The sequence below is a fragment of the Pinus tabuliformis genome, chromosome 4_2 (assembly GCF_031772625.1).
Source record: "Pinus tabuliformis cultivar Carrire ecotype Pingquan chromosome 4_2, CPIR1, whole genome shotgun sequence".
NCBI lineage: Eukaryota > Viridiplantae > Streptophyta > Pinopsida > Pinales > Pinaceae > Pinus > Pinus tabuliformis.
Window position 1 is genome coordinate 84,975,601 of NC_142304.1, and position 13,847 is coordinate 84,989,447.

The window sequence follows — 13,847 nt, forward strand, 5'->3', positions numbered from 1 at the left end:
CAAATACATTTGCATCAACCAATCACTGAAACTCAATCATCAATCTCTGACATAACTGAAACTCAATAATTAATCTCTAAATAAACCATAAATGAATCATTTAATCATTGAAACCTATGATATATTGAATCAAACAATCACTGGACCTTTGACATAATGAATCAAACAATCACTGAACCTTTGACATACTGAATTAAACAATCACTGAACCTCCGACACAACTGAATCAACCATTCATTCAAACTTAATCAAATTCAACCAATCAGCTGGAACATATGGATCATTGTAACCAGTACATAGATATGAACACATAACAATGCATTAATAACCAGAACCAACTGTAATCTCAAAATTCATGTGTCAAAATGTATACACTCCTTCAATGAAGCCAACCTACGTATACCTCTAAAGATACTGAATCATAAAACCTTTGAACCAAAAACTGTACCAATCAGCGACATTCTAAAGATATATTGTCATATTATAGAGTTCTAAACAGATAGCAATAGGGATCACCCTTCTTTCTCAATCAATCAATCAATCATACCCAATTTCCTTATACATTCAGTTCTACTTTCATATCTAGGAAGAGATCATTGACAAACAACAGTAAAACAATAGCACTGATCTGATAGATCAATCATCCTTGAACATCAAGCTTTTCTTTTTCATACGCTACTTGGAAGAGTCGAACCATCATGTATACGCACCTTCACCAAAGAAAACCAACGTATAGATCTGTAAATACTTACTTATAACTTCGTTGTAATTCCCGATTTCAGACATACCCAGATCGTCACATATAAAGGATAAAACATGTATTTGCAATCAGATATAGCCTATCCATTATCAAATCACATAATGATAAGTCATTGTGATCCTGATCCATGATTATATTTCATCCATCATCAAACTTTCAGGTGCATACTTAGTCTAGATCAAGCAAAGAATCAGAAACCCATAACATGCATATTTGCTTTTGATCTAAAACTTCATAAGATATTGATTACTTGTGCCCTTAGCCCTTTGAACTTATCCTCCTTATATACTTAGATCCTTTTTCAATACCTCTGACCAAGACCTCGGACCAATACCTTGCACCAAAACCTTGAACCAATACCTCGGACCAAAACCTTGGACCAAAACCTCGGACCAATACCTTGGACCAATACCTCGGACCAAAACCTTGGACCAATACCTCAGACCAAAACCTTGATTTTCCATCCCATACATGATTTTTATTCTGTGAAAGTGCGTGCATACGTATATGCTCCTTCTGTTCCATGAGCCTGCGTGTATACACTACATGGACAAGGTGAACCAGTGTATACTTCTTAAACCATTCTCTTTCTTCAATTTCTTGATTCTGATATGTAGTCCTTTGTTCCTTCATCTTATTATTTTGTACCATTACTTTGTTCCCTCTTAATAGACTTGTTATAATGTGATTTTCCATATTACTTCTGAAATGATTCCTTTGAACTACCCTGCATTTTGTCACATCTGTAAACACAACTGCCATGCATTCTGTCACATCTGATATCTCTCTTATAGATTCATCTAGTTACGTAGATTCATCTAGTTACCATATACAAGTGAGTTGTTTTGCTACAAGTGGGTTTCCATCAAGTACAACACAAGCATCATAATGTCAACACTTTTATTTCTCAAAATATAGTAGGATAGAATAGGAAAATAAAACCAAGCTCAGAGAGTTTTTTTTTGAAGTTTTTGATTTTCAAATTTGATTTCATTTACTTTCTTCAAAACTTCCATTGTGGTGCAGTAAGATCCACTTCATTCACCAACCATTAGAAAGAAGATTTATGAGGAACATGGACATTCATGAAAGAGGAAGAGCTAAAAATTTGAGATTTGATCTTTTTCCTATGCTTTCTAAGTTTCATATTTCAAAATGAAAAAAAAAATTGTTAAATTTCAAAGAATGATCTCTTCTTGCACCTTGTTGTGACCTAGAAGATCAAAAAAGTAGGAATCAAATAAATGACTTTGAAAAGTTTTCAGGAATGGTTTAAGTTGTTAACGATGTAAAATATACCTAAATTAATTTTCGTCTTCAATATTCAATTTGATTTGTATCACTTAATTAAAAACCTGTAATTATATCTATATATATATATATATATATATATATATATATATATATATATATATATAACAAAAACAAAATAAAAAATGTAGAAATTAAATTGAAGATATCTCACAATCTAGGAACTGGTTTCTCGTAATTTTTGGACATGAAATGCATAATATGATGATGAACAATCCCTGTAAATTTTAGCTCAATCCACTTCACGGTTTACAAAATAATAAGGATAATCACTTTCAGTCATTTCACTTATATCTTGAGATCCGTGCATTGGATTGATCATATTTTTGGTATGAAGAAACATTAGGAACATAGGAACCTTATTACAAAATTTCAGCCCAATATGATTTGTTTTTTGTGAGAACATATTTTTTGAAGTTTACAAAACAAAATGTTGAAACACATCGTCACCTATAACCATTCTGATTATATCTCAAAATTTGAGCATTGGATGGTGTTTATTTTTAGTGTACATTAAAAATTATAACAACAGGAAAATGTCTACAAAATTTAAACAAAATCCAATGGATATTTCATGAGAAAATGACCAACGATTTTTGCTGTAACAAGCCTCGTAGCAACCTGCAACAACAATTGTTTTTTGAGTTTTAGCTTCACTATTTTCCCAATTTTTATAGATTAAATTAGTTGTGAGATCTTTTTTTTTTTGAAAGATGATGAGTTCAATTGAAAATCAAACATTTTGGTGGCATTAAATTGATTGACAAGTGCCTTGGGGCAGTTAGACACTTGATTTCTCCTAAAAATATTGAATTTTGTTTTGCTAGGCATTTATCAAATTGTTGCCTCGTTAGTCAAATTTGTCGAACGATTAATATTTTCGACTTTAAATAAAATTTTTATGGATTTTAATTCACAAATTTGAATGTGGTTTAGTGGTAAGCCTTTGAATTTGTAATAGAGAGGTGATGAGCTCAGACCAAAATTTGTTAACTATTCTACAATTTTGACAACCCTTAACTAGACAACAAATTTGCTCTCACATGGCGACATTTGATTGGTCCACGTGGCATCTTACTATTCGTCAACATTGCACTGTCATCACCCAATAGTCTTCCATGTCACCTTATCAGTGAGCAGACCACTTCACTCTGCTAACTCATCGTGCCACATCAGTAGTTGACCAGTCAATGCCACATCATCGTCATGTAAGTTGTCCACATCACTACCACATCATCATCTTTTGGGTCATCATGCCATGTCATCAATCCATGTCAGCATCACACTACCATGTGGCATCTTCTGGAGTTGCCACGTGGTACTCCTTGGTGTTTCCATATGGCACTCTCTGGTGTTTCCATGTGTCACCCATGCCTTCAATTTCACTGTTTTTCTAAAACTTCAAAAAGCCATAACTTTCTCATACCACATCCATTTGAGACAATTCAAGTGTCGTTCGAAAGATATCGGTGAGCTCTACATGATGAGATAGGTTTCAATAGCATTTGATGTTGAAAAGTGTGCAACAAGAAATGCTTGTTGAGATTGCAACAAGATGATGGAGCTTAGTGAAAAGAGTCGCCTTCACTAATTGGGCCCGCAGGCTATTTTTGGCGCAAGTCTATTTTTAGACATATGGATCATGTCTATGTTTATGGATGATTGATCAAGTTGGAAAAATAGATGGATTTCTATTTTTGATGAAAGTGTGAGTGATCACAGTGTGAGTGATCAAAGTCTATTTTTAGACTGGCTGTCAAAAATAGAAAAGTCAAATATTATTATCTCACAATAATATTTGGACTATAAACTTAATCTTATTCTCTTGGAGCACTTCAGTTTGAGCTACGGAAGTGGCACATGCAGCTGTCAGAAGGAAATTCGTTTTTCTTATGAGTCAGTTGAGTTGTTGCATGCATGACTTCAGTTAGAACTCAAGTGAGTTGAGTTTAGTGGACTGGAGGTATAGTTGATGGAGTTGTGTTCAATTTAGCTTTGTTAAACTGGTTGTATTTAGTCTAACTGATCAATAGACTAAAGATGAGTTGGGTGAATTAGTTATTAATTAATTCACAAGTTATTAACTCATAATGCAACTATAGAATACATCAGTTAACTCAGTTGCATGTCAGTGCATGTTCAGTTCAGCAGGGACAGGTGTTAGAGGATCAGATTGCTATCAGTTGTGACTATAGTTGTGCATGATGATTTGCACAATCAAAGGATTGAGTATGCCAATGAGTTTGCTCACGTATCTTCATGATATTATAGCTGTTGCTCACGTCCAACATAGTGTGGGTGACTATTTTGCAGTGTAAAATCGAGTTTGGGAAGCTATTCTCATCAGTTCTCGAGCAGGTTTGAGCAGTGGAGGCAGGCAAGCAGCGGGAGAGATTTGGAGATCAAATCTGAGCTGTATTGTGTGTAACAGGTGGAGATACTTGTGAGAAGTATTATGCTTTGTATTGTTACATGATTCAATCAATATAATATACAGATAGTGTGGGGTTTTTAGCAAGATGCTTTCCCCGGGATACATACTGTGTTTATGAGTTTGATTGATGCTTCTATGTGTGCCTGTGAATGTTTCTGCTTCTGTATATTGATGATCAACGTAGAGGAGCTTATGTATTGTGTATGTATTCCACAATAGTACATGATCAGGATAATCTCTGTTGAATATGTGTTAAATTATTCAAAATTTCTACATTTGAGACACAAAAAATGGTCATTTTTTTTTATGGATTTTATAGCAATAGGACTCGGAAAAAACATCAAATCATTAAAAACATGTTTCTGATATGAATTTTCTTTAACCTAGTTTTTGAATCACTCAAATTCGATATCAAATGAAGAAATTATCAATGAAACACAAATGATTAGTCCAACGTACACCACTTCCTGGCAGGTAAAAAGTGAATTTCATTTTTATTTATCTTCCTTGATTTTTTTTATGAACACTATATATCAATTTGTTACGTATATATCGTATGAAGACAAACTAATCACCTCTCTCCTTAGAGAATCTTATGTTTTATTGCAGATTATTGCTAAGTTTTTTTAGGTTCCAGGATGATCAAAGAAGATCAATTTATGCACAAGTGGTTTTCAAAGATCAATTTATTTTTCAAAAATAACATGAAGAACTCAACTCCATTTCAAATCACATCCATAATACCATTCCTACTCATTCATTTCCCTCTTTCTAAGCTTACAATCCATCCATCAATTTCCATCTTCCTAGAGCATAACTTCAAACCATTTTTCCTTTTCAAGTTTCACACTTTCCTATCTCACTTACATTCCATACCTAACCCATGAATGAAGTCATTCAGCTCACTTACAATGCTGAATTACCTCATTGTCCTTTTCATTTTGAAAAATAAAACCTGCTTAATAGATGCAACTCTTTCATCTATAATCCTATGAATCATTACTTTATGCTCCTATTAGATGATGGGGGATTCATTTAGGCCCTCCTTCTAGCAAGTCTTGACTCATCAACTTCAACACATTATCTAGGTTTGGGACTAGAGATATTTTTAGTACCTTGAGGCTTGCATGTCTTAATGGCAAGTTCTCTCGCCAATGAACAATGGGAATACATCAATGTCCCCTGTTTGTCAGATCTTCTAGGTGACTTGAATTCAACTTATTTATTCATACCCAATCAGTTGTACTTGAGAATCTTGACTCTCATTGACATTAATGGTGTTGGTTAACGACATTCATTAATGGTCGATAATCCAAAAATTTATTTCTATGTTCGACATCAGCAAAATTTATTCACATAGAGAAGAATTATGCGACGATGTAGATATGAATGAAGACTATAAGGTTCCATAACACTTACAACAACTTGTAGAAATGTTCCAATAAATCAAAATTTAGCTCTAGAGTTCATCACCAACAACTTAGTTCCAACAATAAGATGGTACAAATGTATCAATTTCAATTCTCATTCTATCTTCATACGACCAAGCATATCAGGTTGTTTCACTTGAAAATCGATGATCCAATAGTAGCAGCCAAAAATATTCCAGCCATACAAAGATCACTCATATGCATAGCTCAAGACCTTCTCAGGTAGGTGAAGGTATGTTGTTTTCCACTCTTTAATCAATAATTCCTTGAATGCTAAAATACATGTATTTGAAAAAATTCTCTATTTTTCCTTTCGTATCCTTCTCTATTTCATGTCATTATTGTTGGCATTATTGTCATTGATTGCAAAGGAGTAGCACAAGACCAGTATGACAAGACATAGGAGTAGCACAAGACCAGCAAGGCAAGGAGAAACAAAAAAGTATGAAGAAGCATGGAAAAAGAGAAACACAAGGAAAAACAAGCAAAGGAGCAACAAGGTATGCAGAAGCAAGGGACAAAAGAGAAACAGATAGATTGATGGGGCAAGGAGCAACAACAAGGTATGCAGAAGCATGGCAAAGGAGCAACACAAGGAACAACAAGCAAAGGAGAAGCAAGGTATGTAAGAGCAAGGGACAAAGGAGCAAGAGATACATTGATGGGGCAAGGAGCAACAACAAGGTATGTAGAAGCATGGAAAAGGAGTAGAACAAGGAAAAACAAGCGAAGGAGAAGCAAGGTATGTAGGAGCAAGGGATAAATGATCAGTAGATGCATTTATGGGGCAAGGAGCAACAACAAGGTATGCAGAAGCATGGAAAAGGAGCAACACAAGGAACAACAAGGAAAGGAGCAAAAAGATATGCAGGAGCAAGGGACAAAGGAGTAGCAGATACATTGATGGTTTGGTAGAACATTGATGTTGGCATGTTGATGGCTTGATGGTTAGATAATGTTGCAGATATTGTTTAATGAATAATTTGCAGTGACACTAATTTGTTGGCAAGTTGAATTGTTGTGATGCAAAGGCAAGACTCCATGATAGGAAAGGAAAGACTCCAAGACAACAAAGGAAAGATTCCATGACATCAAAACAAGATAAGACTCAAGGAGGTTGTGGCAATGGCATGAAGAAAAGATGAATTTGAACATATAGATGGTTGTGGAGAGTGAATGTTGCATACATATGCTTGCATTATTTTCATATGTTGTGTGCATATTGTTTACATTGGAGAATGCTTGCATGTGTTGTGGTGGTATAATGTTGTTTTTAAAACTATGTTGATATTGAGGAACCTTATCATTATAGATGGACAAAATAATATGTGGTGGATCACTTATTTATTTTATAATATTCAAAATATGAAGAATTTGGAAACAAATGAGTGGAAGGCAAAGAGTCAAGCCTATTCACTTCATATTCCTATGTGGAATACAAACAACCATCAAATTATATTTATAAAATATATGATTTTGGAGGGAAAAATGAGGTTAGAGAGTGGGAGCTGATTGAGGTATTATGCAATAGTTACTTGGCACATATGAAGCTAATGTGAAGCATATTTGAAGGGACTGAGGCAGAAATGAAGATGGAGATACACATAATTTATGACCAGGTAAACCAACACATTGTTGTTCCTTATTTGTATTAGGGGACTATGGTGTCCTTTCAAGTAGTGGCTTGATAAACATCAGATTGGATTATGTTGAGGTAGGAGCCTGCTAAGGGTTGTAGCCTACAGAAAACATATGGGTGTTGGAGCTTCCTTGCATGTTGCTTCTTGCAGAAAATTGAGGTAGCAACCTCTAGTAGGTTGGAGCCTACATAAAATCAGATGTAATAAGGAGTAGGGGCTTTCCGTTGCATCACAACAATAATAAAATCGTGGTTTTCTCCCTTTATGAGTTTCCACATATGTCTAGTGTCAATATGTGTTGTTATTATGTGTTCATGTGATGTTTTGGTTTGATTATTACTTGTTGTTCACATATTCAATCTGCTGGTCATTATTTGTTAAAATGCTCATGTAATGTTTCAGTTAATGAGTTTAAAGAAAAGAATTTTAATGTCCATGAATATGCTAAAATGATTCACCCCTCCTCTCATTTTATTTAAGTTTTCATCAATTGGTATCAGAGTTGGTTCCTTCTTTATAAGCCTAACAACTTTAAGGTAGATCTAGTTGATTCATGGACTATCAAAATGTACCTGTGTTGAGTGCATCAAACTTTGATGAATGGAGAGATAAGGTAAAATTTGAACTGATATCTTACGAACCTGGTGTATGGAAACTAGTATGTGATGGCTACTGCAAATATTCTCCCTCTTTGCAAGAACAACAGTGGAATGCTAAATTAAAATGTGTCATGTATACAAATCTTCATAATAAGGATCTTTATACAATATTAGATTTAACTTCTGCAAAAGAAATATGAAATAGGTTGCATCTCATGAATGCAGAGGCTAGTAGCAGTAGTGCAGAGAAAGAAAAGAGAGAGGAAGGATAACCAAACTTTTCAAAAGGAAAGTGTTCAGTTAAATGAAACCTTTACCTGTATGAATGTACCCATCCCTCATGAAGAAAAGACATATGAAAATCAAGCTAGGCTTGACTTATCATTGACTAGTATAGAAAGATTGAAGAATAGAAACAAATTTTTGAAGACATTGGTGGAGATATGTGATGAGAAAGATCATGAGTTAAAGAGGAAATTGTCAGTGTGAAGACACAACTTGAAGAAGTAGGGAGACTAGAAGAGGTGATGAGCAGTAATTTCAAGGAGAGAGACCTACAATGTAAACAATTAGAAGTTGAGGTTGACTAAGCTAGAAGTAAGCTAGAAGAAAATAATAGGTTGTGTAAGCAACTAGAAGAGGACCTTTCCTCCATGAAGAACTCAACAAAGGAAACCATTAAAGATGATAATGAAGCAACTCTAAAAGGATCTATAAAAGAAAAGTCTAATAGAAACATGCTTTGTGAAGGAAAAAAACCAAGTAGCAATATCAAAATCCAATGAATGAGTTGAACAAGTTTAGAATATCTCAAAGGAGATTCTTTGCTTCTGGGAAAAACATCACATGTTTTCCTTGCCATGAAGATGGACATGTGAAAGATCAAGACTATTCAGTGAAACATGCAACAAATAAGAAGATAATATCCAACAAGAAAACAAAGGAGAACACCGACAACGAGGTACATAAAATATTTCTATGGTTATTGTTATATGTGTCATGAATTTGGACATAAATCGGTTGAATGCAAAGTGTATATGAAGAAAAACATGAACGCAAAAAGAAACACATAGTTTTCTCTATTCTTTGGAAACATAAGATGTTTTGTGTGTAATAATCTTAGCCAAAAAACCAAGGATTGTAAGTTTCCATATATTCTAAAGAACACTAGACAGAAGATGGAAGCAACTTCAATAAGAGAAAACTGTGAAAGAAATGCAAACAAAAGAAAACGATCTATGAAAGTGTGGAAGAGGAAGAGAAAGGAATAACTTTTTACTTCAATGACACAATGAAGGCATCATGGTTTCAGGGGGAGCTTCTCTAAGAAGCAAGGCAATGATCTAGTGAGTGTTAGAAGAGTAGCAACATCCCAGGGGGAGAGAAGACCATAAAACGTTTTGGAATGGTGAGATCAAAGCTAGATGTTGGCAGAACGGCTTTACTTGTGGATTAGCAAAATTTGAAAAGAAAAAAAGAAAAAAAGGAAAGAAAGAAAGAGGGAGGAAGAAGAGGAAAAATGAGGAGGGATCGCACATAAAGGCTCTATAGGCCTTGCATCTAATTTTGAATAAATGGTAAAAAAATTCACGTATATATAAGGCTTCAGCTCACTATGTGGAATAGTTTAGGTTGAAATGCAATCCCCTGCGGTGCTCTAAATTCAATATCAATACTAGTTGAATTGAAACATTTCAGTTTGCTAGTCAGCCTCTTCAACCAATTGGAGTTTACTGAATTAAAAGCCATATGATAAAATTGTTAGACGATAGTGTCATACACAAATAGTTATGGAGAACTTGTTGAAAATTGCATATATTAACAATGAAAAATTCCATGAAATATTTTCATACATGATGGGAGTGCATTTATTTAGAGTTGTAAGAGCGTGAAAGATGGTTAAAAGAGAGGATTGAAAACTTGAGTACGATGGTTTTATATTAAACCATGGATGAGAGAGAAAAATGTGTTAAAATTAAAACCCACCGTGAAACCTAGTGCCCATGTGTTGTGCTGAAGGAGCTTACAGAGGAGGAGTTTAATCATCCTGGAAAAGGACCTCCAAGTGACCTAGTTCTGAGAAAAAAAACAAGGATTTTCCATCTCCTTTTCAGAAATTATGTGAAGAGAAGGGATCAAATACACAACACTTTTCAAATGAATCTGGAGCTGCTCTTGATCAAGCATTCCAAATCAACAATTTGGATGTATCCAGTTCTTTAGTGGAATATTATTTTCCAGGTGCAAGTGATTATGTTCATGTAAGAGGTCAGAAGAAGAAATCTTCAATAAAGAACATGTCATTAAATGAGATGAGGGATGATATTTTAGAACTATAAACACGATATCAGGACGTGGAATGTGAAGAAAATCTGAGGAAAATTAAGAACTGTGAAATAGATGATTTGAAGAAACAGATGTTGATAGATCCGTGCAAGCAGATGATAGAGAATCGTGTTAAAGATAAAGCATCCAAAGGTCGTGCATTATATTGGTGGGTGTAATATGATATGATGGAATTGATATATTTGGCAAATACGTTACTAATACATTTTGCAACATTGATGCATATTGGAAGGCATTGGCAAATTTGAGGAATAGGAAGTTGATGTGCAACATTCATTATATTAGAAAATGAAATGAATACATGGCATTCAACATTGAAGAAAATATTCCTGGCATTGAGGATGTCAGTGTATGCCAAAAATTGCGAGATAGAAGCCAAAATTAGACATATTTTATAAATTTCACCAAAGGTACATTATGGTGAATTAAAAAAGCGTTATGGTCAGAGGAACATTATGTTAAATCAGAAGGTACATTACATGGTGAAAGGCATGCTAGAGGCCATGCAGGGGCATGAGGCTCATATCTTCAAGACCTATATTCTAGGTTTGAGTAAAGAGGACATCAAAACTCTAATGGACTAGTGCAAACAAATATTATTAATAAACTGTGCATTGTCAGAGGAGTAACTAGTGAGAGAAAATAGTAGGCTTCATCATTTCAAAAGTTTGCATGACAGTTTCTCTTGGCGGTCCTAGCTCTCCTAATAATGTTAGACTCTGAATATGAAGATTTGAAATGTTCATTGCCAAAAGTGATACGCATCATGTGGATATAATTTAAATATTTGATTCGCTAAAATGAAGCGTGGAGGTGGAGATTTGATGCATGTTACAACTAACTCTATTAGAGTAGCATCAAAGTACACATTTTGAGTGTGGCATTTGGGAATTGTGTGAGTGTGTTTCTTTTCTTTTTCCAAGAAAACACTGCATCTTGATAAAAAAAAACTTGTAAGCTTGGTAGGACTACATCTTCATCATGTCCAATATATATCACCCTGATCAAGGCTGGGAATTAAATCGATAACTTCACATCAAGGAGTGACTTAACAAAGCACTCCATCACCGTATATCCAAGACCCAATGTACCTGCACCTTGCTATTTTGAAATCAAAGGATGCATACAATAAAAAAGGGATATACATACTTTGTGTATCGACATCAAGTATAGTTTATAACAATTGGAATATTAGTGTCGTGTTAGCGGTATATGGAGTGTCTATTTTTCATGCATGGAACGTTGATACATGGACTGTTGATATGAATTTGACTATGGAGCATCGCGTTGGAGTTATTTATATTGTTGAAGTGGACAACTAAAGCACCTCGAAAAAATTTACATCAGGTTACCCGAGGAGAATAATATGAGATCATTGCCAAATTAATTCTGTCAGTTGTCATCGTTGAAGCGGTTTGAGTTAATAAATGCTTGGAAAATGAAGTCAGTGGCAGATTTATTTGGCAATTTGGTCAACCTCGAACACCTTCCAAATTCCTTCGAGGTTTTAATTAGCCTTAAATATCTTGATCTAACAAGAAGTGATAATTTAATTATGTCGATGAAATCCCATGGAAATATCTTGGAAAAGCTAGCTGAAAGGGTGGTGTGGTTAATGGAATTGGCCATGTACGACCAGAGCGTTCAATTCTTTCGACGCTCTTCGAAAAACGTTCATTTAAATTGGTATTAATATCTCCAAAAGTGACCACACATAATTATATAATCCTTGACATTCTCAGTTTCTTTCTGAGTAGGTTCTTGGAAATATTGATTTAGAAAATCCATTGTTACTACTCCAACAAAATGAAACCAAGAGGTGTAAGATGATATGATTGGCATCCACACATCCCTTGCAAACGCATTTCGACTCATTTTATTGCACAAGAAAGTTCTTAGGTCTTTTTTCAACTTTCATGTTAAAGTATTGACATGTGTTGGTAGCGTCAAATGCTAGAAGGAAGGTTGTTAATGCAGGAGTAAAACACATGGAAAATAATCAAATTTGGTGTTATATATTGACAAATATTTGAAAACTTTCAAAATTGTGTCACTCCCGCATGATCTAAAGTGATTTAAGGGAATATTACCAAATTTTCAACCTTGCATGCTTCAAGTATGTTAAAATAATAATTACAATTATTATTTGTTCGTGTGGCAGATTATCTATTACTGGTATAACTAATTATTGTTCAAATCTGGAAAAATCCTTGATATCTCGGTGCTCTGTATAGCTTCCTTATGTGTGGGTTCTCTTCCTGCACAGATGAATTCACTATATGGCCATGAAGTTGTGCATCTTATGAAGGAGAATCCTCAACAACATTTCCTTCTTTACTGCTTCAGTGTGGTTTCTCGAGCCTAGTAGTGTTGGTGGATATGTGTAAGGGAGTTCAATACTTGAATGAAATTAACCAGTGAGTGGTTGTGCATTCTAATTCTAATGAATGTGCTCTCGTAGAAGAGAACATGTGTGGTATTTTATTTGAGGTTTGTGACATGGTTTTTCACACTTATGCGATCCATAGAGGAGGTGGCCAGATTATCCCAATGACTAGAAGGGTTATGTATGCATCTCAACTTACTACCAAACCACGACTTCTTGAGCTAGTATATCTTGTTGAGATTCACGCTCTTGCGAATGCCCTTGGTGGTATTTATGGTGTGCTAAACCAGAAGAGAAGTCATGTTTTTGAAGAAGTGCAGAGGCTAGGAACTCCACTATACAACATCAAGGCATATCTACCAACCGTTGAATCATTTGGATTCTCAAGTACTCTTCATGATGTAACTCCCGACCACGCTTTCCATCAATGGTTGTTTTACCACTAGGATACGATGGATCTGATCCATTGGAATTTGGTTCCCGAGCTAGGAAACTTTTGACTGATATCCATAAGAGGAAGGGTCTTAAGGAGATTATGACTCCCTTGTCAGAGTACAAAGACGAGATGTAGAGCCTTGCTATGTTTTCATGTCAGATGCTGTCAATATTGAGGAACTTTCGTGAGTATTAAAACACAATTTTATGTCCTAGGACTAGTTAAATTTATGTTATTCAACAATTTGTATTGGTATCCAAAGCTTATGCATTATGCAATGCCAAAACATGATATATGAACTCATGATACGTTGTTGTATCGGTGTTTAGTACCCTATGGGATATCAAGGAGTAGTAATGGGTCCAACCACACTGCCTAATGGAGATGGTTATGTTGGACCAACAATGGTTCTTTGGTTCTAACATGGTAGGCAAATTTTCAATTTTGTTGATGATATGACTCTTAATGATCTTGAATGGGTCGGGATTGTATATAAACACGTTCT

At 34.8% G+C, this 13,847-nt stretch overlaps 1 pseudogene; it reads left to right on the plus strand.

Annotated features, from left to right (window-relative positions):
- Positions 1–13,477, plus strand: part of LOC149168313 (elongation factor 2 pseudogene) — a 53,610-nt pseudogene extending 40,133 nt beyond the window's left edge.
- The last annotated feature ends 370 nt before the right edge of the window (positions 13,478–13,847 follow it).